The sequence below is a fragment of the Gossypium arboreum genome, chromosome 3 (genome assembly GCF_025698485.1).
Source record: "Gossypium arboreum isolate Shixiya-1 chromosome 3, ASM2569848v2, whole genome shotgun sequence".
Classification (NCBI taxonomy): Eukaryota; Viridiplantae; Streptophyta; class Magnoliopsida; order Malvales; family Malvaceae; genus Gossypium; species Gossypium arboreum.
The window spans coordinates 57,160,841-57,167,776 of NC_069072.1; the positions used below are offsets into that span (position 1 = coordinate 57,160,841).

At 35.9% G+C, this 6,936-nt stretch overlaps 1 non-coding gene across 1 annotated transcript; it reads left to right on the top strand.

Moving 5' to 3' along the window:
• Positions 1–6,285: 6,285 nt before the first annotated feature.
• LOC128291036 (small nucleolar RNA R71) lies at positions 6,286–6,392 on the top strand. Its single transcript, XR_008280813.1, has one exon. It is a non-coding gene; the product is annotated as a small nucleolar RNA R71 (small nucleolar RNA).
• The last annotated feature ends 544 nt before the right edge of the window (positions 6,393–6,936 follow it).

Below are 6,936 nucleotides of genomic sequence, written 5' to 3' on the forward strand. Positions count from 1 at the left end.
TGTCCTCAAGCAAAATCCTCAACTCACATTAAAGTTAATCTTTCTCAACTTGTAATTCCTATCAATAATGTCTCAAAAAAATTCATAAATAATCATGCATTGACAGTTGAACTAAAACAACACAAAAGTCTCAAACAATCTAAGCTAGCATTTTTTAAACCCGAAAACATAAGTGTCTCCCCTTATTTTTAAGTCATTCCTTTAATTCAAAATCAACAGGAATTGACATCCTCACTAAAGATTCACTCAAACACTCAAAGTTTTAATGCCCAAAAATATGCACTCAATAGTCAAACAAGAAATGTCATTACCATAGGCTTGCATGAAAATAAAATCTTCACCACTATAAAATGATATGATACACAAAACAAAAGGTCTTTAAGAGGTTGTAATGGGGCTTAGGTTAAGGGTACGGATAAAGGCCAGAAAAGTTGGTTATAATCGAGATCAAATTGATAAATTACCAAACTAGAAAAAAAACAAATGCTAAATTAAAAACAAGTGCATAAATCAAGAACCATTCAAGACTAAAAATGAGTTTCTTCTCAAAATATGAATTTAACTGTTCAAGCTCAATCAACATAGAACTAAATAATAATCAAATTTTTTTCAATTTTTTTCTTTTCTCTCTCTTATTTTTAAGAACAATTAGAAATAATTCAGCAAATCAAACAGAAGAGCATAGTTAAGCAACTAACCAAATCAAATCTTGACAAAAAGGGAGTTAATAAAACAGGAAAAAGTCTCAACGAAAAAATGAGTTATAGGTTAACATTAATGGGTAAATCAAGAAGCGATGTATTAGGCTCAACAAGGTTCACTAAGGGTTAATTAAAAAGGTAGGCTTTTTAGGGGATAAGTGGTTTAAAAACCTAAATGTCTTTATCATCTCAGTAATATCAAATCAACAGTGTGGTTTCGACATGTATAATCTAAGCAAGTTCTAGAATAACAAATCAAATTAACACAGTCATAACCAATAATAAAATGAGCAAGAAAAATGTATGCTTTAAAGGCTCAAAATCTCACAAAAAATCATGAGTTTTGATGTCAAACTTGCATGTCTCAAACTTCAAGATAATACTTCAATTTAGGGAAACAACATAAAAATTTTTAATTTCTGAAAAATAACTTATCATGCTTGATTCTCTCATGTCTTAAAGTTTAAATCAACCAATGCACAAATATCTACAAATTAATCCCAAACATATAAACAAAAAAAATCCCAAATCAATAAAAATTCATTCTAATTGAAGTATGAGAAAATTACTTAAATACAAGACATAATTCAGGGGTTTTCTAATAATTATATAAATAACCTCCTCACACTTAAGATGTACATTGTCGTCAATGTACAAACATATATAATCACAACTAAAACTACCTAAATATTGGATGACATCGCTAGAATGATGAAAAGTAGAATTGTAGGCAAATCTAAATATAGTACATGATTTTGAGCAAACTAATAAGAAAATAAACACAAATACCGAAGCAGATTAACAGGGTACAACTTAATTTGAAATAACCATAAAAATAAAAATATAATTCAAAAGATAAGAAACGAAATAAGTTTTAGAGAATAACAATAAAAAGAACTAAAAATAAACATAAACATAAATATAAAAAAAGAAAAAGAAAACAAATAAACTCAAAGATCCTTATCATCAAAGGCATCAGTTTTGTGAGTCACAGGTGCTAAAAAGGATATATGGAGATGTTACGTCAATACTGTCGAACCTTTAAAAGCAGTGCTGCTCGAAGCGAGTGAACCACTCAGAGAGGTCCTCCAAGGTAGCAACAGAAGAAATAGGATAGTGACTTGAAGGTGGACAATGAGGTGGATCCTCATGATGGAAAGGGACATCATTAGTGAAATCATCGAGCTCATCTTGAGGATTAGAATAAGATAATCGGTACTGAAGAGGATTCACTCCATGAAATCACTCAATCATCATCATATGGCTCATACTCGATAATCCCTGTAGGGACATCTGGCCGACTAGTTTAAGTTGCTTCGGTTTGTCGAGGAGACCAAAGTGGCGTGTGAGTTGAGTCATAAAAGGGATTAAACAGATAGGACCCTTCCTATTGCACTCTGTCTGATGGTGAAAGACAAGAGCAATGAAGTAAGCTAAATAAAAAATACACCCGTGGCCATGCTTCAAAGGAAATAGGCATCACTGGTACCAATGACTCTGGTGTTCTCTCTTCTACCGATCAAGATGGCATGAATGTAGTGTAAGGTCGAAGGAAGAGAAGTCTCCTTTGACCAAATCGGGTCATAAGGCATCGTGCTCACCGTAAGATCTACCCAACAAAGAGATGGCAAGTAGTGGATGTGCCGGTATAATTGGAGAAAGCTCCCTGTACTCATGAACTCGGCATTGTATAGTCCCAAGGCAACTCCAAACTCTAGGACAATCATATGTCTTGCCATATCACCGAGTCTGAAAGTGATGGTGCCTGGCTCATCATGGGTCGTTATCACCTACTATAGAATAAATATAGAACAGAACTACAAAGTCAGCTCCATGTATATGGGCTCGGTGATGTAAAAGAATAGGTCTCACGAGGCTGTGGCAATGATGATGCGTACGCTATCTGTTAACTAGACATGCTACAAAGCAGCCCAATCAATACATTGGCCTAAACTGAATGGCCCCAGGTGGAGCTGCTAATATAGGTCCTCATGGGAACCTTGTGGAAATTAGAGATATGGATGTCGGGCTTCAATGGAAACACTCGAGGAAGAGGTTGTGCCTAGAGTATTTCACTTTTTCAAAGCGGGAACGACAACCTTAGATTTACAACGAGTGTTTTTCATGGTGTGCCTGAAAATAAAAAAAAACACTATCAGAAAAATAAAATAAGCATCACCAATTAAACAACAGAGGAACCGACAAATCAAAATGCAATTTCAAATACATCACTATAGTGCGCTATGACGAACAGAATCATCTAAGTGGCCTAGACAGATAATTTATTCCTAAAATAGAATATGTTAATACGTAATCATCCCATAACTGGTGACTTAATCTAACAAGCATGTTAACTAAGCATTAAAAGAAGAAAAACTATATTAAGAAAAGTACTAAGAATAAACACAGTGAAAGGCTAACAATAATAGTACTAAAGTGAAAATCAAAAGAAAACATATAAGAAATAATATAATAACTAAAAGAAATAAAATAACAAGAAAGAAATAAAATAATAAAAAGAAAAACAACTTGAAAATAAATACTAAAAACAAAATAAAATAAGGAAAAAATAAAATAAGTTAGAATATAAATGAAATAATAATAAAATAATAAATAATAAATAATAAATAATTAAATACAAAGGGTAAAATGGGTAAACCGAGGGTGGGAGTAGTGGTACACGAGACGGGCATTGATGGTTCAAAGTGGTCGAGATAAGGATGACGAGGTCGCATGGTTGGTGGGCGAAGGGGTAGGGGTTGGTCAATAGAGGCTGGACACCTGTAAGGGAGGGGAAAGATGCATAGTCGAGGGGGCTGCTGTGGGGTACAATGAACGGGAAGAGGCTAGCTAGTTCAGGCATGGCTCGACGAGGAGGAGGGATTTGGGATGGTTAGGGGCAGTTGGGAAGGAAAAGGAAATGAGGGAAAGGAAAGGGGGATTGGGAAGGGGGCCGGACTGGTGGGGGAAAGTAGATCGGTAGTGGGGGATGGTAAGTGGTGGTTAGGGTTTCTATTTAGGGTAGAAAGAGGAAAAAAATGAAATGAGAGGGAAATTAGGGTACCAGCCCGTGTGCGATAAAACTTTTCAACCCAATCTTCACACGGCCTCGAAAAAACCCTTGTGTCTAGGCCATGTGGCACACACAGCCATGTGCTAGGCCGTGGGTGATTTCTTTTGCTTCTCCTACGTCCATGTGTCTCGGCCGTGTCTCGCACATGGACGTGTGCCTGACCCGTGTAACTCTCTGACTTGAAATAAAATTGAAAAAATTAGCTCCATATTTCACACGGCCGTGTGGACTATTTTAGGCCATGTAACCTTTGAATTTTTTAAAAATTAAGTTTTAGGATCCACATGACCAAGGACACACTTGTGTGTCTAGGCTATGAGGGTCACAAAGCCATGTCGCCAGGCCATGTAACTCACTGTCGAACCCCTTATTGTGCACAAGGCCTAGGACACGTCCGTGTGCCTAGGCCGTGTGGGTCAAAAACATTTTTAATTTTTTTGAAAATTAATTAGTTTTAAAAATAACATGAAATAAAATTAAAAGAATTAGTAGAGTGTTAACACTTGAGTCCCCTCCCGAGAAGCGCTTATTTAGAATCTAAGCTCGTCTTACCTTGTATTTGTACGGTCACGGTAGTTCAAAAAATAAGGTCTAAGTTGAGTATTGTTTACCTTAAATGTGTCAACTTTAGAATGAGTTACCTAAACTGTACTGTAGGGGAAGACATTCAGCACCGTAAATAGGTTTGATCCATTTGCATCAAGCTCCAAAGGGGCAATTCGTGGATCCATTTTATCTAGTAGTACTCTGTCCCCAACCTTAAATTGGTTCGTTCCATCCACATGCTCATCATGGTGTCGCTTTGGTTCTTCATCTTACTCTTTCGAATTCTCCTTAACTTTTGTTTGCCATTCATCTAATTCATAGAGTTGTAGCATTCGTTGTTCATAAATTGTTCTGTTTTTGTTCTTTTGAAGGAAACATGGCTTTTTCATATTTTCACGAGGGATTTCCTGCAAAGAAGGTTGAGCCACGTGATTACTCGCATTAACAGAACATTTAAAATCATCTCGATCAATAGATGTTCTAATAGAGTCACGAGCTTGGAGAGTAATCATTTCATCACTTACACGAAGTACTAATTCACCCATACTAACATCAAATATAGTTATAGCAGTTGCTAAAAAGGGGCGTCCTAAAATTAAAGGTACCTTACTACCCTCATCCGTGTCCAACTCAACAAAGTCAAAGGGGAATATGAATTTATCAATTTTAACAAGCACATCCTCAATAGCACCCCTAGGATATTTAATGGTTCTATCCACTAATTGAATACCCATCCTAGTTTGTTTGGGTTTCCCAAGACTTAATTGTTTAAAAATTTTATAGCGCAAGACATTAATTCTAGCCCCTAAATCAACCAAAGCATTATCAATATTTAAACTACCAATTAAACAAGGAATAGTAAAACTCCCTGAATCTTTCAGTTTGTTGGTAGTTTATTTTGTAAGATGGTCGAGCAAACTGCATCGAGTTCTACAGTCGATAAATAGTCTAACTTCCGTTTGTTTGTCAATATCTCTTTTAAAACTTTGACATAATTGGACATATACGAAAGAGCTTCAAAAAACAATAAGTTACTATGTAATTTTTTTAGGAGTTTGAGAAATTTACCACTTTATTCTTTCGTATGGTCCCTCTTCGTCGTGTTAGGGTATGGCACTCAAGGTTTATACTCTTTGGCAAGAGATTTTTGCTTTTTCTAGCTTACCTCAACCTTATCGTTATTTACCACACTTTCAGATTTGACTAACCGTTCTTCATCTTGAACAGTAATAGCATGAAGTTGCTCCCTTGGATTAGTTTCGGTATTGCTAAGAAAACTACCTTATGGTAGTTCTGAAATTAACTTAACAAGCTGACCTATTTGGTTCTCGAGCATGAATCAAAACCTGTTGGTTGTTTTGTGCTGCCTCAGTGTTTTGAAAACACATTTCTGACATCGAGATAAACTTCTTCAAAATCTCCTCAAGGTTTGACTTTTTCTATTGCTGGTAAGGTTGTTGTTGGAAGCCTAGAGGGGGTTGTGCTCTTTGATTTCCTTGACCACCCCAAGAGAAATTGGGATGGTTCCTCCAACCTGCATTATAGTTTTTACTAAAAGGGTTCTTTTGAGGCCTAGAATTATTACTCAGATAATTGATTTGTTCATTCTCTATGCTAGGAGTGAAGGGTAAACATTCTAGATTATTTATTCCTCCTCTATTTCTATCGCATTGCATAACTGGATGTACCTGCATAGAAACATATAAACCATTAATTTTCTTATTTAAAAGTTCTACCTGATTTGATAACATGGTGACTGCATATGAGTTGAAAACACTGATTGCTTTCATTAGTTTTCTCCTTATGACTTACCACTGCTAATTATTTAGTGTCATCACTTCAATAAATTCATAAGCTGCTTTGAGTGTTTTATTGTTCAGAGTTCCACCGGCTGCTGCGTTAATCAATTACCTTGTTGAGGGATTCAAATCGTTGTAGAAGGTTTGAAGCTGTAACTATAAAGGTAACCCATAGTGAGGGCACCGTCTTAATAAGTCATTATACCTCTCCCATGCATCATAAAACATTTCTAAATTCATCTGCGCGAAGAAAGAGATATCATTCCTCAACTTGGCTGTCTTAGCTGGTGGGAAGTACTTTAAAAGGAACTTCTCGATCATTTGAGCCCATTTGGTATTTGAATCTCGTGGTAAAGAATTTAACCACTATTTAGCTTTGTTACTTAATGAGAAATGGAATAACCATAAACGAATGGCGTCGTCAGTGAAGCCATTTATCTTGAAAGTGTCACAAATTTCCAAAAAATTAGCCAAATGAGTATTTGGATCTTTGTCTTGTAAACCATCGAACTGAACAAACTATTGTATCATTTGAATAGTGTTCAACTTCAGTTTGAAATTATTTGCAGCAATGGTGGGTTTCATAATACTCGATTCAGCCCCAGTCAGAGTAGGCTTGGCACAATCATACATAGTACGAGGAACAAGATTTGGATCTGCAGCAACTATAGGAGGTAACTGATTATTTTGATTGTCACCTATCTCCTTAGTAATAACAATGACCTCTTGTCCGTCTACTAATTTTCTCTACTCTGCCGGGCTTCTCTAAGATTTCTATGAGCTGTACTTTCATTTTCACTATCAAACAATAATGGTC